Here is a 24978-nt window from a genome sequence, read left to right on the forward strand (position 1 = left end):
TGCTTCACCTCACCTCTGGATTTGGTGCAATCCCAACCCAATGAAGACCACCAAACAGACCCTACCAAACTGGCATAAATGGTCAGGAGACAAAAGATCAGAAGTTTTCCATATGAGTTCAGAAACACTGAGGTGGAACAAATATATAAAGTCCAGGCCGGCCCAGTTAACCACATGGCAAATTCCTCTCACACACACTGTATAAAAACCAGCCTAATGTAAAAGCACATTTAAAAATATTTACATCCAACCAAACCATCACACAGATAAGAAAGGCATTTTTAGATACACATGGATTTTACACACACAGTGATTAACTATTAAATTGCTGGAATTCCACTTCAGATTTGGGGGAGTGAGGTACTTCCCGAGCAGGAAATAACCTAACCTAAGCAAACTAAGTTAAGAGGTCGTGCACACACACGTTCAAGAGTTTAACTCAATTTCTTCCGCCTTTTGATTTCTTAACACCGTTTATCATCACGAGTCTAAAAGGGAGAGGTTCAATCCAAGATAAAGACACCTGAGAAGTAAATGTCTGAAATGTCTGGTGGAGATCCCACAGCCTGCAGAGCAACTCCAATCGGCTTGAAGAGGACAACCAGCAGCTAGTCAGCCAAATCTCCCCAGGCTCCATCAATTCCACTCTCGAGATCTCCAGGGACCAAGCTGGGAGCTCAGACACCCAGCACACATAAAGCTTAAACTCAGGTTTCTCAATCTGGAGGTGAATTGGACCAGGAGCCCCTTGGACCAGAAGCTCTTTTTCTCATGCAAACCCAACACTTAACAACGTACCCTCATTTGAAAAAACCCCATCTTGTCTTCTAGATCTCCTATCAGTTCCAGTCCCATTTCTCCAGTCTGAGCAACTGAGCCCTCACCTCTGCTTTTCTCCCCTCAACCCATCAAATGTGCACCCTTGGCTTTGCCTCTCTCCTTTCTGCTGCCCTGGACCTCTGTTTCTCAGGCCCCAAAAAAGCAGCATAGCCCCAGCTGAGTCGCCTACTTGGAGATATGGAGGTAGTGTGAAGAAAAAGGAGACAGAGGCAGCATAAAAGTCCCTTTTTTTTTTTCTTTATCCTTTTTTCTAGCATGATATTCAACAAAAAGGGGAAGAGGGAGATGGAAATGGGCCCGTCGCTGTTGCTTCAAGATTGGCACAAGCAAGGAGGAAGCAAAGCTTTTCTGAATGCTTGACACTTTCTGTTGCATCCCACCTAAGATGGATTGAGTTGCTGAGAGTGGGATGAGGAAGAAACAACAGCCTGATTTTGTCCATACCCAAAGAGCAGGCAACTAATCACGACAAGTTTTGCCCAAAGCAGGGCTGGAGCGCTTCTGCATGCTAAAATATTGGGATGATAAGGGTCACAGCATGCCTAAACATTCAATCCCGGATCCACGAGCAGAGAGCACCCATCAGCACTGTTGGTGTCTGTCTGCATGTGGTTTTCAGCAAGTCGGACTGGAGTGGGTGCAGAACACACTGTGGGTATCCTGGCAGCTGACATTTAAAGTTCATGTTACTAAGCAAGCAGCAAAACATAGAAAAGGGGGAAGAAAAAAAAAAAAGTCAACCCTGTTTTTTCCACACTCCTGCACAAGAACAGCTGGATTGGGTCAGGCCGACACTTCAGCTATCCAGTGTCTCTCTGCAGCAACAACCACGTGTGAATACCTCAGGGAAAATTTAAGCATAGGGCAGGCATACAGTGACATTTGCCCAGCACACTTTCCAGCCCATAACCATGTGCAGCACGGGGATTTCCTGAAGAGGTACAGTCGTATTTAATAGCTAGTTGTATATCATCTTATCCCACTATTGTAATATATTTGATTTTCTTATATATAAATGCCTAGAGGGCTTGACCTGTTCAGGTCTCATAATGCCAGGCACCATACACAAAAATAAACAGTTAAGACAGAAGCGGCTTCAACCAATTTACAGACCACATTACACTGCAAAGTTTATATTTTAAAAAACTGTTTCTAGCTTTCTTCTATGAAAGGCTGCAACATAAATGACTAGAAAATAATTTGCCTGTCTACAGGCAAACGACAGAAATTTATACCAGGAATCACACTTCTACTAACCCAGTGATTTTGACCCAGCTAGTGAACACAAGCAGTACTTTTTGCCTTCTTTTTAATATAAACCAAAAATAAATTATTTATTAAGAAGACATTAAGACTAAACACTAAAAAAAAACCCACCTAACTCTCAGAATTCTTTATAGGAGCAGCACATACCTACTGTGTGTTCTACTCCAGTCTGCTGATTACCTTAGGTTTAACAACTTTATAAATCAACACAATAAAATACACTAGACTTACAGTGTTGCTGGAGCTTCAGCTTATGCATTTCTTGACCCAGAAATCACTTGCTTATTTTAAAAACATAATGCGATTCTGTACCAAAGTTCATTTAATATAAAAAAGGGTCCAGCCCATACCAAACACTAACACTTTTTAATCAACACACGCAATATCCGCGGCATCCAAAGCTTTTCTATCTGCGGACGGAGTAGGGAAAAAATATCTTTGGAGGAGTATCTAAACTCAAGCGCTACAATTGAAGGGCAGACATAAAACATGAATTGATACCTCTTGGATACGAGCTTCCTTTGGATGGAGACAATCTGGAGACCAGTCTGCCTTTGGCTGCAGGGCAGTGAGTCTTCACAGCATTCCACAACTCTGCAGCAGCAACCAGAGAGAAAGAGAGAGACCCGTGAGGCTCTGCGGGCAAACCTGTCGGACAGAAAACACGGCTCTTTCCAGCAAAGAGTGGTCTTTATCTCCACCGGAGCAAAAGGAGGAGTGGGTACATGTAGAAATGCAGTCAAAAAAGGAGGAGCGATGGGGATACAGGATGAGAGGAGGGGAGGGAAGGGATACGGGAGCTGTCTACGAGACCAGCAGTTGCAAAAAAGACAGCATGATGTGAACGGTCTGCCACTCACGTTTCCTACCTCCTGCCGTTAAACAAATAGATACGCATATTTATCGCGCCTCTCTTATAAATAAATATCTCCGTTTGCCTTCCCCTAAACATATCAAGGACACATTTTTCCATCACCAAAGATAAAGGAAGAAAGACAGCAGAAATTCAACATTTGCATCTTCAGATCAAGACATGAAACCTTTCCGCAGCTAAACGCTACAGCTCAATGACTTTGGGTGGAATACTCACATGGCACGTCTTGCACAAAGTCTACATCAACTACGCTTTGCCTACGCTCTGCTGAAAAATTGCGTAGAAACTAGAAACAAACAGGAACAGGAGCGGATGAAATCAGAACTAGGATCTTCTCAGCTTTCAAAAGGGAAAAAACAACGTTCAAGCTTTCATGTAAATACTTGTTAACCAGCTATTGGTCAGGATTTGGGACTGAAGAGGCCAAAGAAAGTTTTACACATTACTCCTACACCCTCCCTTCCCAGCTGACACCAAAGCTCGGAGAACTGAAAACCAAATACCTCAAAATAAAGTACAGCACACAAAAAAAGCTCTCAAGCAGTTCCACATGCTTTATGCATTATACAAAGGAACAGAAAACCTACTGTTCACAAACCAGGACCAGTGCCCCTTGTAACAGTTGTTTATTTTAATCAACCCAGTACCAAAAGGTTTACATTAAAGATTTTTTCATTGCTTCTAACCACTGATCCAGTATTAGTTTACATTCATTCAAAAAACACTCTCAGGGAGAAAACAGGACACAGAAAACGTTGAATGCAGTAAAACAACCAAGAGATTCTTTGGGAGTGCCGATCCATCCCACCTCTCCCTGTGGCATTACACCACGAGGCCCTTCAAGCCCAGCAAAGTAAACAGCATGCAAGGGGAAATGAATAGAAAATAAAAGATAAATATTCATTTTTACTGAAGTTCCCGGAATCACCTACTACAGGAAACCTCCACCATGCCATCTGAGATGACATCCTTGGAGAGAAGTCAAAAAACCACCCTGCTGATGCTCAAACGTCCAGATAATCCCAACACTGTTGCACACCCAGGGAAATGGCTCAGTAAATATTTCCACCTGTTGTACGGATGCTCGACTTCTGTATTTCCACCTTATAATAAGCAGATTCATTGCTTGGAAGTTAATTCCGTTTTAGGCATTTTGACTTGCCTTTAGAGTCTTCCAGTTCAGAGATACAACAACTCAAAAATATATAAGCAAATATCTCTAGGAGAGAAAGGAAGGCGTAAGTGAATTCCAGCAGAAACGACGACTTGACCAATCTCATCACATCAAGCTCTGCAGTGGCAAATTAGTCTTTCCTTGAGCACATTCTGTACTCAGAGTAGCCTCAGTGCTTCGGGAGGTACCAAATATAACACAGCCCCGTTTTAACTTCCTTCCAGGAATACACACAGCCATTTATCAAGAAGACGTGGGCTGTAGTTTCGGTTCCAACAGCTTCAGTAACATTTTGTAAAATTAAACAAATGACTACTTTTGTGGCGAGAAAGGAGTAGAAAATAATCTGGGTCCAAGCAAATGGGGGAGAAAACCACTTCCCCCAAGTCTTCCTCCACCCTTTAGCAACTTTATGAAAAGCACGTGTGGCCAGCTACACCAGGCTCAGCACCAACCATGGGATCAACGATCCTTCCTTCCAGTGCTTTTACACCTCAAATCTCGATGCCTTTGCCATTACCATTTCATTTAGCAAAGCCGATTTGATAGCTAAATTTGCTTCAAGTCCAAGTTTTGGAACATTTTTCTATCTGTATGCTTGTACAGCCAAGGAAGTCAATAAGCTCTGCTCAACAAATACTAAATGTTCCCCATACATGTCCAACACCGCTCCGTGTGCCGAATACATGAGCGTTTCCAGGCACCACCTCAATTTAGCAGGAGGACAGTATTGCAGCAACCTTTAATGGCGGGGGATTATCAGAAAGTTCACCTCTTTGTTCGTCTCTAGCTGCTGAAGAGAGAGAGAGAAGTCTGTACCCACCTCCCATTAACCTTGTCGGTGGGATCTTTCTTTAGCTGCAACAGCATCAATACCTTCTTGTATTGTGCTGCCACGCAGACACTCAGTAGAATTACCCTTTTTGGGTTTTTTTTTTTTTAGTCCTTTTTCTGTTTTTTTCTTGAACCAGAAGTCAAAACGATTAGGTTCATAATAACTGGATGCTGCTACTGCAGAGAGAAGCTGCGATGAGCTGCACAGAGATGGAGGTAATCCAACTGCCTACACACGCACATCACTGCCCGCAGTCACCATTCAAAAACCAGTCCTAAACGGGCAGAATTTAAGAGAAATCATTCAAAGCAAGTGCTAACACAAAAGAAATCTAGTTTCATGTGGATCTTTCAGAGTATGTGAGAAGGTGCAAGATGTAAATGTAATTGAAGCTGTGTCAGATTTCTCACCATACTCTCTTGCTTTGTGCTGTACCCTGATCTCCTACCCCTCTTCAGCTGAAGTCCCAGATTGCCATGTTCTCTAACCACAGCGATGCCATACACACGCAAAATTTAGACATATTTGCAGAAACACAGTTAGTCCCAATCAAGGCCCTCGAGTAGAAGTACAAAGACATGCATTAGAGAATGAAAAAAACAAAATAAATTCTCAAGAGGGAAAACATTGGAAAAATTTAGGAAAATTAGCACAACATTGGGAAGTTCTGCTGGCACAACCATGTTCATCAAGAGTGTGATCTCAGATTAACCCCGCGATGCCATCAAAGCCCCCCCGTTCAGTGTGCTGGTGCAGCTCTACCAGCAAACCTTGCTCCTCAAACCAGTGGGAGAGGAGCAGCAGCTGGAGAAACCTCAGCCTCTTGCAGAATGCTGAATATATCTGCAGAAGTCGCCTCCATGCAGGACAGAAGCAGGTAGAAAGGGAAGAGAAAAGCTTGCCTCTGTTGACTAACAACCAAAAAAAAGCAAGCAAAGGGAATAAACTCATTTCAGCGCTGAAGACCAGCAGGCATACAACGTATCTAGGGAGGATATTGAAATTGTAACGCTGCATTTTTAATTACCCATCTAAAAATGCTGGGCAACGTCTTAGAAGTCCTTCAGTACACACCTGAAGAAACTATGTGCCACTCCCTGAAGAGCTAGCTGGAGCTTTCACATGAAGCATTTAGAGATCAAAAGGAGCAGTTATCCAGCACACAAGTCCCTATCAAGTAAATATTATTACTGCTTTCTTGGGGAAGAGCATTAGGGAAGAAGAAGGCTCTCCTCATCAGTGTTAATATTTCCTTTTCTCCCTGGTTGTCTTTAGGTCTAGTCCAGGCTTATTGCTCCACCTATTAAAAGAACCAAGAAAGAAAAGGGACCGGGGAGCAAAGACTTGAAGAATACAGAAAAAAAACCAACTCTGTCTTTCCCGAGAAAGGCAAGTTTCCTTCTCCCACTCCTGCCACCCTGGCGACCACTTGCAGGCTCAGTTTCGGGGCTGACGGAAGTATCGCCATCGTCCCTTGGTACCCTGGGGAGCCAAACGCTGACCTCACACCGGCAAGCTCAGGCAAAGCAAACACCACTGGAAAGAAGGTACTTGGATGCCTTATCGAGTTTGGGAGGTGCTTGTTTTTTGGTGGTGAGGGGTTTGTGCTGTTTGGGGTTTTTCAAAGATAAAGGGTGTTGTTAAACCTTCTCTCTTCAGTTCTCGCAGATTTTTCACTTCCTTTGCTTGTGCACCACATTTTTGCAACCGCGAGTGGAAAGACATCTCGGTTGAGAGTCGAGACACTTCCAGCTCCCGCTTACTGCTTTCAACTTCCTACCAACCCTTGTCAACTCCTTTTCTAGAGCCAAAGTTGTCCCAACTTGCTGTATAAATTCATTAATTAACATAGAATACATTTTGCACAAGTTTCCCATTAACTTCTAATTTCCTAATTATTAGATTATGTGCTCTAGCTATCAAAGCAATTTACCTCTATCAAGTTGAGCAAAGAAACCTAAGAAGCCCTCCCTCCCCTCCTATTTTCCTCTTGGGGTGAAAAAAATTCAAATCCCTTAACATTTCCTTATAAGATTACTGCAGGTACTTAGTAAGAAAACTTGTTCCCTATTATTTTCATCAACTACATGTGGTATTTCAAGTGGGGAAACAATACTTTTCATTTTAATTCTATCCTCTCCTCCTATGACCAATATTTAGTTTGCTGATTTTGTTTTAGTACCTATACCATTATGATGATCTTATTACAATTATTCTTCTCTAAGTCTCCTTTTCTATACATTACTTTTGTTCTTCTTTCTATCAAATTGGACTCTGGTGGTAGGGGTTGGGTACACGGATTATAAAATAAGAATTACTTAGAACACAGTGATTAAAAAACCTGCCTTGGTAGATTGCAGATTGTTTGATAAAATAGTGTTAGCATAATTCATTTAAAAATACATTTCACAACTAATCAAATGAAGATAAAAGCATTCACTGGCACGCTGGAGAGTAAAAATACAGTGTTCTCCACTGAGAAAATAACTTTATTCAGTTGGACAGCACTGCAAAACTTCCCTCGTGAGCCAATTTTCCATCTCAGAAACCTTCTGTACCGCTCGAGTCCCTCGAATTGCATGGCCATCCATCAGGCCATTCAGCAAGACCAGGATTTTTGAAGGAAAAGAAAAACATCAGGAGCTAAAAATCTAACTGGACAAGGTCTAATGATGCTTGACTGGAGCCAGGCACCTCAGCACCCACCTTGCTTTAAGTCCTATTCCACAATACCCTGTGTTTAACCATCTGAGTATCCAAACCCAGCAAAATGGAAAGTGATCTTTGGGGCTCCAATAAATAAAATTAAATAGACTGAGATTAGAGAATAAACGTCCCTTGGGGCAGCAGAGAGGGCTGACATTGAGCTGGCGTAGCCTTGTACATCAGGCTTGTCCTTACATCAAACACATTTCCAATTCCAGTAGGAAAAATTCTTCAAAGATCACAAAAGTAGATGTTGAAGTTAATTACCTCCTGTTTTCATCAATTTTTCAAAACCGGTTCTTAAAGTATTGATTCTGGATTAGTGATTCTCTCTTGCGCAATTTATATATTCTAAGACACTTAGAGGTTCAAAATCACAAATGACTTTGTAAGCAAAACAAAACAATTTAATTATCTAAGATTAATGTTAATTGAAGGAAACAATTTGCTGCACTACTGACAATACTCAACCTTCAAAAGGAAACATAGGAAAGTTTCAGTATTAAAAAAATATATGCAGCCATTGTCTTAAAAACAGAAGCAAACCTTACAGCAACAGCAACCTTGTTAGACCTTTACCTCTATTAAAAAAAAAAAAAAAAGAGAAAAACATTCTAACACAAGCCTTCACAGCATTACAAAAGAGGGATTAATTAGAACAAGGCAGACAATCTATTTGGCCATTAGGAAAAGCATTGACAGTGCTTCATTCTGAGAGTTAATTCACACACCTTTACTCACACAGTGAATATAATTAAAGGACTAGAACTTAAAGGCAATAATAAAGGGTGTGGTATTGAGATGGGAGCAAGGAGATACCATAGAGAGGATACCAGAGACATTTGCCATAGAGCCTAACGCATTTAGTATCTAAATTAAGGAAAAATAGGGCAAAATGTCAATGAATATACACAGATTATCCAGAATGGAGCTGAGTTCAGTTCTTCTCAGGGCACATTAAAAAAACCCAAAAAATCAAACCCTGAGAAACCAGAGGTGTTGGCAAAAAAAATACCAGATGAGATCCACCTGGAGGAATTGGAAGCCAAAACATCTGTGAAAATACCTAGCAGGAAATAAAGGCATGGAAAGAAATCATTTTGGAAAGTAGAAAACATGGCAGGAAACCACAGGGACATTACTGGCTGGAAGCGCCTTCCCGTCTTTCCTCCCCTCAAAAATTGCCAGTTGCCTTTGTACCAACATGACTTCTACAGAGCTGTACAGTGAACCAGATTAGTGAACTGATCGGGGTTAAAAATAACCTTTTTTTGCTGTTCACTGATCTGGTTCACCATATGGTCCCTCAGAGAGTTGTACCAGCACAGTTAAGGGAGCCCAGCAATAGGAACACGCAGAAGAGGAGGAATGAAACTCCCAAGAAAAATGCGTCACCCTGAAGACAGAAAACACAAGATGCAGCCGAGAGAATCTGCCCTGAGCAAAAAGGACAGCACAAGCAGAAATTCACCCCTGGTCTCCCCAAACGCCACAGCACGTTGGTGGGTGCTTGGGAGAAAAAGGCTACCAGGACTACTTGCATCTCCTGAGCTTGCTCCTGCCAAGAGCTGAGCGAGCAAAGACACGTTCCTGACACTCGTCCTGTCCAGTTGACGGCAGCAGGTTGGGGATCACCAGCAATGACTTTGGCCAATCTGGAGGGAAGAGAGAGTTTTTGGAGTACGAGGGTGAAAAGCACACACGCTTTGCTAGCAACGTCACAGGCATCCGTGGAAATTCAACGTCAAGACGCACAACTACAACATCTCAAGGCATGCAACGAGTTTCTAAAATGAAAGGGTTCTGTAAACCCAGAGTATTAAACATCACACAGAGCAACCTTTTTTTTTTTTTTTTTTTTTTTTACATACAGGATAGATGTGTGAAATAGAGATGTAAGAAAAGTGCGTAAGTCATTAAAACCGGCAAATTTGGGCATCGTCCTTCCTCCAGGAACATCCTGTTGTCTTGGCTTGCAAGACAGACAAGTGACTAATGCCGGTAGTCATCTGCCGAGTATCACCGTGGCCACACCTCCCTTTTACATCATTTCTTCCACTATGTTGTTAGAATCACTTTCCTGCTTGAAGGATGCCGTAGCAAGGCTAGAAGGGCAGAGTGAGATTAGGAAAAGCAGCAAATCCCATCCGCATTTTTACTTACTCATCAGTTACTGATTAAAAAAGTCTAATCCACTGGAAAATTGGTGGGGTTGCTTTTAGAGCCAAAGATTGGTAAAAGGACAACGGGTACCAAAATATCAGTGGCGTTTTGCCTGTGCGGTTTAGGTCAGGATTTCAGTGTCGGGGAGGATTCAGGTGCAGAGCTGGGAGCCGACACAGCGGCAGGATGGGTGGACTCAGGATATTTAAGTCAGCTGCTCTAATCTGAACTCACATCAGCAGAAGAGAGAGGCTTGAACAAACAGAGTGAGATCTGATTTGCTTTTATATTTACACCTATTTTAAAAAGACTAATTCTTACAAGGCCAGTCTTTCAAACATGCCAGTTTACACAGAAATATATGCGTAATATATGGGCTATATACCACATCTGCTACATTTTGTAATCCAGAAAACTACACACTGGAGATGAATGCACTCATTCTTGATTTTTCACTTTATTATGTTTAGAATAGAAAATGGCATTAGGTTCTAGTCTAGTTTATTAATCTACTTCAATTTATACAGTCGGTCTTCGAAGAGGGTTTCTCTTAAATCTCCAAGCTCTATGAGAATAATTAGGCTCAATACACTGCCTAGTAGCAGAGTTTGGGGAGACAGGTATTATACCCACAATAGAGGGTAGAGGACTAAATTAAGGACTATTAAATAAGCCAGGGACACAGAAGTCCCCAGGACCAGACAGGACAAACCCGAGGATGCTGACGAAGGTGGCCAATATCAGTGCAAGAGGCCTTTTGATATCAAATTTGAAGGAAGATGACAATCACACCCCGACTGCCTCTGGCATGGGGATGACCGGCTCCGTGCACGATGAGAGCGCAGTGGGTGGCACTTACCTCGACTTTAGCACATGGTCTCCCACCATTATATCCTTGTAATCTACCCATTCCCTTCATAGCTCCTTAATTTGGCTACAACATGCATGGGAAATCGGCTAGCCTTTAAGACCAAAAAGTTAGTTGTCCATGGCTCAAAGTCCAGCCGGTGGCTGGTTGCGTGTGGCATCCCTCAGGGATGATGGTGGGACCAATACTTTTTAACAGCTTTCTCAACAACTTTGTAGGGTAGAAAACAGGTTTTTCAAGTTCACGACACGTATCAAACTAAGAACAAACTAGAGGAGTTGTTAACATTTGGAGGGATCTTGTAATGCTGGAGAAATGGATTAACAGGAATCTCATGGAGGTTCAGCAAAGGCAATTGCAGGGTCCCTCACCTGGGATGGAGTAACCCCATGGAAGAGCATGTGGTGAGGAGCAGCTCTGCAGGAAAGGACCTGGGCTCCTGGCAGACAGGAACTGGCCTGTGAGTCAGCATGCCCTTGCAACAGCGAAAGCCAACCACACGCTGGGTTTATGGTTATTATTCCCCTCGGTTTGGTACTTTTGAAGCTTCATCTGAAATACTAGCTCTTGGAAACCAGTAGTACTGGGGTCCCCAATACAAGAGAGAGTCCAACAGAAGGCCATCGAGATGGTCAGGTGGCCAGAGCACACGAGGAAAGGCTGCAGGAGGTGGGTTTGTTCAGCTCGGAGAACAGAAGGCTTTGGGGGTCCTCCTTGGTACCTGCAAGTGCCTGCAAAGCCAGACTCCTAGAGGTGCACAGTGAGGCAACAGGGACGAGTAGCAGGAAGGAGAATTCCAGCTGGGTGTAAGGTACCACCAAGTTCATACTGGGGGTTAAGCAGCAGTGAAAGGGGTGCCCAGACAGGACATGCAATCTCCATCCTTGGACTCTCCTGATCTAACAACCTGATCTAGTGAAAGATGTCCTTGCCCATGGCATGGGGGTTGGACTAGATGATCTTTGAAGGTCCTTTCCAAGCCAAACCATTCTATGACTGGGTTTTAGAACCTGGTTTTCACTAATGCTCCTTTAACGTAGCCAAAGGATGTTGGATGAAGTCTTCCAGCGGAGGCTTGTTTCTTAGGAGAAAAGCAGATGTTTCCAGGAAAGAAAGACACGCTTTCCAAAATAAGACCTTTATTTGTCAAGTAGAATACTCTGTTTAGGGACAGTGAGATAAAACAATAGAACAAGACCTGCACACCCCTCTCTCACCAACTTCTGATGGTTTTATCCATACTTTTGTGCTGTCCTGTAAAGTCAAACTAAGGCTTGCAGTCAAGCTCCAAACAAAATTACAGGTTACAAATAGACCTTGATCTCTTCGTGATGTTTTGCTAATATAGCTACACAAGGCAGAGGTGTGATCTTTTCTCCACTGTCCTCATGACAACAAAATCAATTTGCAGCTTATTGTATTGACAGAGAGACTTCTTGCTGTAGTTATTTCCATTTGAAAAAACAGCTAAGCTACATTGACGAAATCATTGGTTTACCACTATAAGCTCTCTTGACCAAAGGATTTTGCTAGGAACTCTTTTGTCTCTAGAAACTACAACCTGTTCTGCTGTCCCGTATGTCTTGGAAGAAGGAGTTCTGGTTAAAAAAGTGATTCACAAAAGTGATTTTTTTTTTTTAAACTCATCCACAAAGTTTCCTAAAGCGACAATTGACTACTTATCAGATCTTTTGTCTTCTGTTATACTCAAAGCATACACATGTTGACATATCCGAGCAGCATCCCTGCACCGAACTACACTTAATCAAGTAATTAATTGAGCTATTCATACAGATTAGGTAGCAATAAAAATAATTTCAAGGTGGGTAACTGCTTTTCCATGAAGGTGTTTCAAAAGTTCTTTTTTCAAGGACTTTCATTACTTATCTTTTCAAGAACAAACTCACTTTTAAATAAGCTTAAAAGCAAATAATAATGAGTTAAATCAACATTCCTTTCACTAGGGTCTGTTAAGCATTTGTTTAAAGCAGTCTCAATCTCTCCTTCCTTTGCAAGTCATCAGCAATTTCTGTCACCACAGACTTAATTTTTTTTTTCTTGACTCCCTTTGCCCCACAGAGAGACACAGATCTTACAGTAGCAATGCCAGTGAAAAAGCTAGTCAAAATTTAGAGCAATATCCACCAGTTCTTAAAGAGATTGTAGGGGACACCCTCCCCACTCCAGTACTTCACCTTCTTGAATACTACAGATGGATAATCTTGTTAATATTAGAGTAAAATTAAAAGCTTTCTTCTAGCCCTGTAATAGCTTTTGCAAAGGACTTTAATCATTTACTGTTCCACCACTGGCCGATCACACCAAAGACCGTGCCTAATAGCTCTCTAAACCCTTACCCCCACACATTTCACTTCTTGCAATCAGGTCAGGTCACTGAGCAGCCAGAAATTATCGTTATTCACTATTTAGTAACTAGAGAGTGTGGAGTTTCCCCATTTTCAGTAAGGCCATTTCCTAAGTTTCTAGTGTGTCATGGTATTCTTGAACTTCCACACCAATTCTAAAAAATATGTGTACTCATTCAAAATTACTCCCAGCAGTTGCTCTTGGCAGCTCTGCCATGCCATCACTTCTACTCCAGCTGTTCTCCCCCTGTCCCTACCCTAAATCCGCACCTTCCACCTGCTCCTCTGGTTTTGCCATGCTGACTCCTACTTTGAAGACTACTTTTCCTTGCACAATAAACCCCAGACTTTCCTCCAAACAATTCCTACAAATATATCTTTTACCCATTCTCCTTTACACAATAGTCAATGTTTCCACTCTCACATTTTCTTCTCATTATATTATCGTCTTCCATTTAAAATGCAACTTTGCCAGGAAAGGGCAGATTTTGTGCAAAGTGCATATTGAAATTAAGCAACATATGATGGATTTTTTTTTTCCTCTGCATTGACTACAGTGAGAAATATTCCAAAGCAATAGCATGCAATGGCTAGCACCAAAGCTTAGCATCTTCTGCTCAAGCGTCCTTGATGTAGTCTCTCTCAGAGAAGCTATAATTCATCTTCAAACAGCCCTGAAAATGTGCCTGGAGAACATATTCTGAGCCAAGCCTATTACCCTGCCCCTAGCTATCTAATTAAGATACCTACACAGCATCATCTTCACAGTACCTGACCACAAAAAAAAAAAAAAAAAAAAAAAAAAAAAAAATCTGAAGTATTTTTCTTTGTAACATTTCTGCAAGAGAGAACGGTAGCAGTGCCCCTCTTGTAGAGATAAGAAATAAACCATATTACATAGACTACAGCCTAATCCCTCAAAGATATTTAGGAGCTCAACTCCCACTGAACCAATGAAGTTAAATTCCTAAATTCCTCTGCAGATCTGGGCAACCGAAAAGTACGATATTCTCCTTCAGCTGGGTATTCCACTTTCAATTTTTGTTGTGCGTTCTGGAGAACCTCCAAATGTGCCAAAGCCTCCAAACATGCCACAACCTCCAAATCTTTGCTTCCAAAATTTCTTCGCTCTCGCTGTCACTGCAACAGTTTCAGTTTATGTCGTTTGGTAGGGGTGAAAGGTTCAGCCATTTTATGCTTTCAGCAATCATAACATAACCCCATTTTATTTCATGCACTGCAACTAGAGTTTTGCCCTTAGTTTGGCAGCTTTTTATACCATGTAATAACAATTAACTCCCTTTGGCATAATTTATATGAATCATTGATTTAATACAGATAGCTAGGAAAAAAAAAAAAAGAAGACCTATTAAGTCATCTAAATGACCCTACCATCACTGCTGGATTGTTCCCGGCAGCACATTTTCTGTGCTTGTTTTAAATGTGCTTGCCACAGCATAAGTACAAAAATTGTCTGCAAAGCAGAGACATGTTTCACTAACATATGCTTTAAGTCAACACGGTGTTGGAAATCTTCAATTTATGACTAAATGTTGCACTGTACTTTTATTCCTCCAAATAGACTTTAACGTTTCTTGAGGGAGTGAAAAAGGGCTATTTCTATTTCATTGCGCAGCAAAAATGTGTAGCAAATACTTCCCTGATGATTTTCAAGTTGAATCCAGGCTTGCGTGTCCAACGAACTAGGACTTGAAACACAGTGGTGCAAATCTCTGAGAAGATATGGATGCACTACAAGCAGATGCCCAGTTCTAGAAGTACAAATAATACAGGTATTTTCAGGATTTTTTTTTTTTTTGGGTGGTGTTTTTTTGATGGCTTCTTTTGATCTTCATAAGAAAAGAAGGTGAGACTTTCTTCATGGAAGTCCAACAGGCTGGTTATGGGAAAAGCAGAACTAGAAAAAGTCACGGTCTTACTCCCAGCTTCAAGGAAAGAACAATACTGGAACTATTCCTGGCAGATGTGCTACCTCATCTAAGTCTAATGGGGATTCCCATGTTTCCTCGGGCAATAGTTGAGGGTTTAGGGTTGCTTTTCCTCCCGTGCCAGGTGTAACCTAAATCAAACTTGTGTCTGTTGCCTCTTATCACTACACACTTCTGAGAAGCACACACCATCTTCACTGTAACCTCCCCTTTGGGTAAATGAAGATAATGGCAGTAATAAAGTTCCTCCTGCATCTTCTCCAGAAGGAGCAGACCCAGCTCAACACCTCTACTAACATCACCCACTCCAGCTCGCAACCACCTTGGAGGCTTCTCCAGCATTTCACTGCCCTCCTTGTGTCAGGGAGCCTCTTGCCCAGGATTATTCCATCCCAGGTGAAGGACTCCTCTGCTGACCATTATGGATTTCCATCAGTCCTGTTCTCCACCTTGTTAAAGTCCTTCTGAATGGGAAGCCCTATCCACAATCACAACAAGCACTACTTCCAATTCAGCTCCATCCATTAATTTACAAAAGGTGTATCCTATCCCATCTACCAAGCTGTTGAGAAAGATGTTAAAACGTGGTGGTCCCACTATTAATCCTCAGTGAGGCCACACATAACCAGCCCTCTGGTTACATCAAACCACTGACCTTGCAACCAGTTTCCCACCCATCTCGTAGTCCACCGCTCACTGGTATGGCTACAAGGATGTAGAAAACCTCGCTAAATCTAAGTAAATTACATCATCTGCTCTCTCAGAGAGCAGAGCCGGTCATCCCCCTATCAGAGGCAATCAAGAAATTATCACGAGTACTATGGCAAGAAAAGAGACGTTTGCAACGAGCACCCCTGCACAAATGCAAATTAAATATGCTCCGTGCTTTATTTGAAGTTAGCAGTGCTGGCAGAGCAGTACTGTTTTGCTGCAGCCTGAGGGGGAAGAGAGAGAGATTTGTGGAAGAAGTGATAAAACAAAGCTAAGCAAAATCATTTCATAGTCCACTTTAAGAGCCCCCCATGTGTGCTTCCTTGACCTACTAAAAGCCTACTGTAATAAAAAGTCAACCATACAAATGTACAAGTCCCTCCCATGGAAGCCATTAGCTTCTGAACAGTACATAAAAAGTGAAAAATAAAGATCAGCGTTTCCAGGAGAGAAAAAAAGAAAAAGAAATGTCATGAACTTGTAAGAATTAAAAGTCCTTAATTGCACTTTATATCTCACAACACGTGCTCCGAGCAGACTTAACGTCCCTTCAAACCAGAGGGAGAGGCTTTTTGGCTTCCGCATTTTCTATCAACCTTTGCTGTTCTGGCACCGTAGTATCTTCCGTGGTTTGTCTTTGGGTTTAATTCAGACAAACACAAAGTACCTCTCACTACAGCACACTGAGCAAAAAATCAAGGGGAAGAAAGTCACGCACAAAACTGCCATTGTTGGTTCACCAAAGCTGATTCCTGAAAAAAAACCCACAAGTTAAATCTAATGCCTTTTACACGGTTGCAGAAGATTGCATCCAGTGCATTGAGACGTTCAACTGAGACGAAAACCAAAAAAAAAGAATATAAACAGTCAAGAGCAACCACGTGGATGGAGATGTAAAAGAAAGGATAGGAAAAGTAAAGACAGCAGGAAAACAGAAGCCATACAGATCATGCATTTGCCTGTTAAAGTAAGAAAAAGCCTCCTGAACAGTATATTAAAAAATATCAGAAGCTAGAAAAATATTAATGTTATTGTGTCATGAAAAAGGACAAATGAGGCACAGCTCTTTCCAGATGTCAAGCACCCTCCATTTTTAACTTATAAAGGAACAATGAGATTTTGTATTAATTCTCATGTATTTCTCAGATAATATGAATAACGTATAAAAAGAACAGTCCCATTTGCATCGGGTGATGGTGTATAAATACACACATCCACACATACGTAAAATAACATTTCAGCAGAATACGGCTGGTATCATCTTTGGCAACAACCCAAAGAGGAGCCCCAGCACCAAGTGAAACTCCTGGAACAAACCATTGGTGACAGTCTCTATCTTCCCTGAACAATTCACACAACAGCTCCATGGCTGGGTCAAAAAAAGGGCATCACCTTATAAAAATTTAAAGTGTCTGCATTCTTATTGACTGCATAGGGAAGGTAAATTGCAAGCTATTCCGAGAGCTGGAAAGTCAGAGTCTCCTGACTTTGTGAAGTCCAAGTAGTACTCAGAAAGAGACTGTTTGCCCCTCAGCTAGTGGAAGGAAAATGATCCCGTGTAATAACACCAGAAGTGATAGGACTAGAGAAAACAACCTCAAGTTTTGCCAGGAGAGGTTTAGATTGGATATGAGGAAAAACGTCTTCACCACAAGGGTTGTCAGTCACTGGAACAGGCTGCCCAGGGAAGTGGTGGAGTCCCCATCCCTGGAGGGATTTAAAAGCCGTGTAGATGTGGTGCTTGGGGACATGGTTTAGTGGTGGCCTTGGCAGTGTTGGGTTAACAGTTGGATTTGATGATCTTAAGGGTCTTTTCCAACCTAAATGATTCTATGATTTAACATGGCAAAAAGTCTGCTTGTGGCCTTGAGCGCTGAAGTCTCAAAGTAGCACAAGTCTGGAATAGCAACTGGTTTTCCTTCTTTCTCTACAACAGCAATGTCTTGTGCTCTTGAAACATTTGGTGCCTTGAGCTTCAGACAGTTTCTGCCTGCGGTCTGCAGTTGCCACAGCATCCCAACCTGAGTCTTTGGTTCCTTCATGATACAAGGATACAAAAGGAAAAGACCAGGTAAACTCAATAGCATCACAAGGAGCATTTGTGGTAGCCTACGTCTTGAAGGAAAGGGAGACAGATTCCACAACTTGCATTTACCGCTCTCCTTTTTTATTGGGATCCTTTTCTTGTAGCTAACAGAAGGACACCAGTCTTTCTTCAGCTGATATGAGCTCACCTCTAACCATAGGCAATGTTTCGTGTTTCTACCAATTCAAGTTGAGCTGTAAGACTTTGAAAGCCCAAGGCAACCGTTCTCCTGTTTGGACAGAATGCTCCCTTCCTCCATATAAAGGCTTCCAGGTGAAGAACAGTGATTTTGCAGGATCTTGAGAACCACCATGGGAAGACGACAAGATCAAAAACTAAAAAAATGGGTAAGAACAAGCGGTATGTTAGGAAAACACCAGAGACAGAGTGTAAATCCTCACTTGGATTTTCCTAGCCTGAGGAGCCGTATTAAGGAAGGATCACCACCATGAGACCTGGGACAGCTGAATTACCACCAGGATGATTAGTTATCTGGAATAAACCACTGTAGAGTGCCATAAGCAACATCAATCTCTTTTCATAAGCCAGCAACAACGTGGTCCCTGTACCGCTCTGGCAACCTAGGAGTCTTTAGACATGGAAAGAACAGAATATAAAAAGAAGAAAAATGTCAGTGCCTTGGGACAACAAATCCTAGGTATCACTAAATATGTGCAGCAAGGCCATAAGAAATTGGACACAATCCCATCCTGCACTGCATAATGGGAAGAAAATATTAATGGCCCCAACATTTTGACTGCAAGCCCAGAACAGCATGAACAAAGAGCAACACACACAGAGAAAGTGTCCCTGAATGTCAGTGATTCATAAGCACCACCATCTGCCTACCTGTTCACAGGTCTCAGAAGTGCTTCTGCTGGACATCCAACACACACAATTACCCAACTACGCACAAACATCTCATACAGGTCCATGTCAGCATCTACCCATTGCCTTCCTTGGCATCCTCAGAGCATTAACACCACCAGACTGTCAGCTCCTTGGATGTCAAATTCTGTTAGAGGTTATCAAATTGCTTTCATTTTATCCTTAATACGATTACCGCCACATGTCCTGCTGCACGTTTTTATTTCTTTCCCAAAAGAAAACAAGAAGCAAAAGGTCACAGTACATTACAGTCACTAACCTGTTTACACAGTTGGTGACCCTGAGAGAAAGAAATAGTTGGTCTCCTGAATATAAATCATTGCCCCTGCCATGATTACGACCGTTGCCATATCATGATGTGCGAAAATTAGCTCTAGAAAGTATCTGTACTATAAATTTTATCACTGAAAAAACCCTCAATCCTTAAAAACCTCTCTACTCATCTACAATAAGGAGGAACACAGAGAGGAAAAACTTGTATGAGTAATAGAAGAGATGTTTAGTGCTGAAGATAATGCATCAAAATTTATCCTCCAACCTTTTACACAACCCAAAAATGAGTAATTATGTGCCAGGAGATATCATCTACTCCACAAATCAAGTCACTGAAACTACAGACTAAAAATGGTTTTTAAAAAAGTCAATTTATTAGAGATTACTGTGCAGACAGACATATGAGTGCTCTTGTGTACTTGCTGCATTAACAACCTCTCAAAAGCCACAGGAAAAGAAAAATCAATACTGTATATTTTTTCTCACATCAATTTATCTACTGCTGAAAAAAAAAAACCAACTATCTTCTATGTATGTTATGCGTACCATATTCAAGGTTTCCTTCAAGCGGGGAAAATAAACAAGCTTTTGCTGGTTTTAACCAACTAAACCCTGCCTTGCTGAACTCAGATTTTGCTTTTGATAAAACCTGAAATAAAACTTTAAAAAAATCAGAGCAGTCTCGGGGAAGTTGGCATCGGAACACAGAGCCTTTTGTTACTGATCCTGTGGTACTGGCGCAAATCTGGAGCCCATTAGCAGTGAACTGTCCACTAAATATTTCATGATTCTGGATTTCAGACATTTCCCAGGACAGGCTCTATCAGTAGAGATCGTACAAACTGGCATGACAGTTGCTAAATAAAATCCTAAATAAAGCACTCTCAGATTCCCTACCCAGGAACAAAATATATATATATATATACACACACACCCCCCAAAAGTACTTTTTTTTTCCTCTCCAACTATAAAACACAGTATTTCACTGTATAAAGTCTTTCAGACTGGTACTTTCACAGGAATCAAGATAAATCCCACCATGGCACTCCCTGTCGAGCAGACTAATCTTGCTTCCTTCATTTTCTCTTTCCAGGTCATCAGTTTACTCCTCTGTGCCGGGAGCTCCCCGCAGACTGCGGGAGAGCATCTTAAAGAACTCTTTGCAGTGGTAGCATTTTACCACCCCGTTACAAAAGTCTTAAGAGCCTTTTAAAACATTTCTGCAAATCTGCCAGATCCCAAACAGAGGCAAAGCCCTCTCTAAAAGCAGTGCCACAGCTTTTATTCTCCAGGTCGGTTATGATTTCCAAAGACGCTGCTTTCCCATAGTTGGTGGAACCAGGAATGCATGCCCACAAAGTCTGCCTGGGGCCAGAAGCAGGAGAACATGGTCTTCACCAGAGAAGTTGGATGGTGTGGAACAAAGCAGCAGAGAAGACAAAAGAACTCAAGCTGGGAAGCTCTACCAGACTCCACTGACCTCTCTGCTCAAGCACCGCGGTTGACATTGAGATGCTGTCTCGTACTCCTCTCCCAGTAACACTTGCTCGTTTGGATCACGCTCAACTTGCACAGCCAACGGGACTGATCCTGCCCAAAGCCAGGCTCGTTAAGTCAAAGCGGCTTAGTGCGACAGAAGGAATGACTCGCGCCACAAACAGGTTTCCACCATTGCTGCCTTGCTGGGCTTCACCTTCACAATTGCTCTAAGTTGATCTAAGCTCCAAGTAACACGGTCATAAAACATTTCCTAAGTAGCAGTGATCCACAAATGTTCATGCTAGCACAAGGAGAGGTGGGAACACAGCAGGAGAAGACATCTCTTTCTGGTGGGAGCCCACCTAGTGACACAGGACAGGCCACTCTTTGAGTCAGGAAACTATTGCAACCTGGTTTTCCCATCATTTTTATTCTCTAACCCTGACAGTTGTATCACAGGTCACCTACCAGTGTGACAACCAGTTCTCCTCCACCTCTCTTGCTCCCCTGCTTTGCAAGACCCCCCTCCCCCTCCCATGCCCCATTGCCAGTGCCTGCATCAGGCGGTCAAAAAGAGCTCAAAAGCCTGCCCTTCCCCAAATGTCACCAGCCACCAAACGTCAAAACCTGGAGCAGAACTTATTTTTTAATCAAAATTTGGTTGAAGTTGACCCATGCACTCAAAATCTGTGAGGAAGCAGCAGACTAACAGATGTCACTGCTGTTTGAGCCTCATTTCTTTAGGAAGCTGGGCTAAAAATGGAACCAGTGATCACCACCATCATCTATGTTTAGACCCAATATTCTAAACAATTCCTTCCTTTGCAGTTCTTTTTTTTTTTTTTTTTTTTTTTTCCCCTGAAACTATCTTTGGCAGAAGAATTAAACAGCTGCCACTAAGAGTAGGAATTGAGTTAAAAGATGAAAAAATGCAGCGCTGGTAGCAAAGGAGACACACCAGCTGGATGCCTTCCAGGTCACTGCAGCCCGTCAGTCTCTTGACGAGGACAACCCAGCAGATGTTAGCATCACAAAGTTTGCTTCTTTTTCCCCATGGATGCAAAACCAATAACTCCTATATAGGTAATCATTTCACACTATAAGCTATACGATTCATTCTTAAAAAGGTTTGCCAATCAGATTATTACGTTCAAGCTAAAGACAAAAAAAAACATACAGAAAGACTTTTCGGGGGAAAGAATTCCACTTGAAATTTTACTTGTCTTCCTGTGCCAAATTGGCAGGAGAACTGTATAATTACAGTGCTTTTGCAAACAAAATTAATTTATTGCAAGTCTGTACATGGTCACCCTTACATACATGTATTTTATGAAGAACAGAGAGAAAGGATGTCATAGTTTTATTCCACCTCATAGTTAAACCACTTCCCCCAAAAAAGTATTTTTAAATAAAATCACTGTGCGTTGCCATGGACCGTAGTTCCCTCTTCCATTCTGAAAGACAGACAAACTTCAGAACACTGAGCCACAGAGTGCAGGGACAACATCCCCCAGATGCACTCCCACGCGGGGACCGGGATACAGGCTGCCCAGGATTGGCATCAAGACATGACGTGCAGATACAGAGACAAGGAAGGGCAACTCCGTATGTTGTTAAGCATAAAACGTTGTTTTCTTACGTGTCTGACCAGGACACCCAAGCTCAAGATTTTTTCAACTGAAATATAACCAAATACACGTATCATAAAAAACAATTATCCAAAAAAGCCATGTTGTTGTATATTAAAGGTTTATTTCCCTTCATTATACCAGCATATCAGTTCTATTAAGATAACAACCAGCTTCCAAGAACCCTCTGTTGCTTTCACAAATGTTCATTCTGTGTATCCTAATTTTCAGTTGTTTTCCCTGTCACATTCAATACATCTCATGTTCATCAATTATAGACTTGCCTGATTTTCCTAACATTACCCAAGAGTCTGCAGTCATCCTGGAACCCAGCAGAAGCCGGACAGGTCCAAATACAGGATGCCGAGACTTTTTTAAGATGCTAAGAATACACATTGGGACATTTTTAAGATGCTAACAGATTAAGGCACCTAATTCCCCCCTGACTGAGCTGGCCACCATCCTCTCCCTCATTTTCCCCTCCAAAATTTAACCCCTAGCAATTTACAGTTGAGGTGCTGAAGAGATGAAGACCTACATGTGTGGTCCCCAGTTCTGCTGGCGTAAGATCATGCCTCACGGTGTATGCTCCAAAATAGTGCCGAACGATTTTACTACATCGAACCCTACAGACTCCCTATTTCCCCATGACACGAGACACATCCCCATTCGCTGAAGAGTCACAACCCAGGTTTGTTTTGGAAACAAGACAAGAGCTGTCATTTCACCAGCACCTCCTCACGACCATATCACTGTGATCACTGAAGAAATTACTGGCTCGGTGACTTTTTAGTTGGCAGACAAGCAGATACGCTTCTCATACGTGACTTCCCTCCAAACCCTCACATTAATTTTAGTATTATTTTAGAGACGGCTACTGATACAACTGTAATTTAGAGCAACAAACATCAAAAACATTCCATTTCTTCCTTCTCGCATGTGAAAAGCTTGTTGGCTGCACGGCAATTAAAACACGCGTGTGGAGTTTGCGACAAAGCCACGCAGCGCAAGCTTCATAGCTGCCGCGCTGACGAGCTTCTATCCAATTATTCACGTTCTTTTCCCATTGCTAAGAGGCTTTGTTTGTATTGTTTTGGGGGTTTTTAACTCATCTTGTATATACTTCGCTGGTAGCTCTCTTGCGGGGCGGGGGGAAACCCTATCTTTAAGAGGATTTTAAATTATTTTAATCTGAAGAGCACCATAAACATTTCCCACTATACAGGAAGAACAATCTGTTGTTGTTCGTACATTAATCCTGGCAAGCACTTGAAGGGCAGAAACACAATGGGGTGAAATTGTTACAGATAGCCTCAGGGTTATTCCAATACTTGAACAACGAGAATAACGGGGTGGAATTAAAAACATAGGCCAAAGTGTAGGAAACATGCCTCACGATAAGATCACAGTGCTCAAAAAGAGGAACATAAAACTACTGAAGAGGAGACAGTTGTAGAAATTAAAAAATGAGCCTTGTAGAAGCGTAAGAAGTATGTGCTAGCCCAGAGAGAAAACCATCCATCCTTTTCCACTAAAAAAAAAATAATAATCAGCAGGCAAATTATCTTTCTTCCACTTGGACAAATAAAATTTCAGAAGGTTACTGTAGAGAACAACCCAGAACTGGGAAGATGGAAGAGAGGAGAGATAATCTAATAGGCCTTTTCTATCTAACTTTTATGATTGTTATGAAAAATGACCTGAATAAGTGAAGTTATTTGCCCTTGTCCTCTTTGTTCATATTGAATTTAGTCATAAGGGAAATCCTGCCAAGGATAGTATGTTTTACTCAATTTACTATCCTTTGTGATTGCTCTATAAAATATTAGATACATGATAGAAAAGGTTATGGGGTTTTGGGGTGGGGTTTTTTTACAATGGAAAAAGAAGGAACATATCTAGTACTTGCTAGCAGAACGAATTAAAACAACAGAAACTGATGAAATTTTCTGTAGAGAATGCTTATCTATTAGTCTATGTTCAGAGGATTATATTAAACCCAAATGCGGTATAATTTAAAAAAAAAAATAGTAAATGAGTATTGAACAAGCAGGCTCTTAAAACATTTCAGTTCCAAGTAGGTCACAAACAACACTGGAGTCAGAAGCTCCATCTACCTGGTGCACAGACGTTATAATTGCGAGAAGCCGAGGCTTTTCTTTGAGGGCACAGCATTTTATCAGCCTGCTACCTCTGGACTCTCACTGTTAATCATAGTGTTAGACTGCTACTGTTATTACAACAAAATGCAAGAAATAAGAACCTACTCTTTCAGGGTTTGCGTTTGCTGTAGCTGACTGATACCCACACCTATCTTTACGTCACGCAGCAAGTCTCCTTCGCAGAATTCTTCCATGCAGTACATCGCTAGCACTAACATCTGTGCAGACAAAACCTGGGTCATGCATAGTGCAGACTGCAAACCATAAATAACAGGCAGAGAATTATGGTAAAACCCAGGTGCAACCAGTCACAAGCACCACTGATCAATTCTTTTAGACTGGAACACACTGAAGTTGTTTTTCTAAAGCTATAAAGGCAAACCATAATTATGCAGGATCGGTTAAGTCCTGGGAACGCATTCCCTGCACACTCCACTACATGTGCAAGCGGTGTTGTAAGATTCCAGTAAGAGGTTTTGACATTTCTCTCTTCCAATTCAATCCCCACCCCAAAACAAGAGACTGGGAACTAGCAGCTGCACGCTATTGTAATAAGCGGTGTCAAAAACGCCAAGCAAATGAGTAACACATGTCTGTGAAGCAGACCCTTTTCCTGGGCTGACCTCTGAGGCTGAACGGCTGCCCCTTTCCTGACAAAAGCATTGCAAAAAGAAAAACATCCCGACTACCGCTATGTAATCGCGCGGGTA

At 41.9% G+C, this 24978-nt stretch overlaps 1 protein-coding gene across 3 annotated transcripts in view; it reads right to left on the bottom strand.

The window, feature by feature from the left end:
* Positions 1–24978, bottom strand: part of FAM168A (family with sequence similarity 168 member A) — a 216613-nt gene that overhangs the window by 158460 nt on the left and 33175 nt on the right. The window contains exon 2 of one of the 3 annotated variants that reach the window (XM_075742627.1): positions 2608–2700. The exons of 1 other annotated variant lie outside the window; for it this stretch is intronic. The gene's annotated coding sequence lies outside the window, so the exon portion shown is untranslated. Of the gene's footprint in view, positions 1–2607; positions 2755–24978 lie in introns of all 3 variants that reach the window. One more of the 3 variants, XM_075742628.1, reaches the window with a different exon arrangement.

The sequence above is a fragment of the Balearica regulorum genome, chromosome 1, assembly GCF_011004875.1.
Source record: "Balearica regulorum gibbericeps isolate bBalReg1 chromosome 1, bBalReg1.pri, whole genome shotgun sequence".
Taxonomy (NCBI): Eukaryota; Metazoa; Chordata; class Aves; order Gruiformes; family Gruidae; genus Balearica; species Balearica regulorum.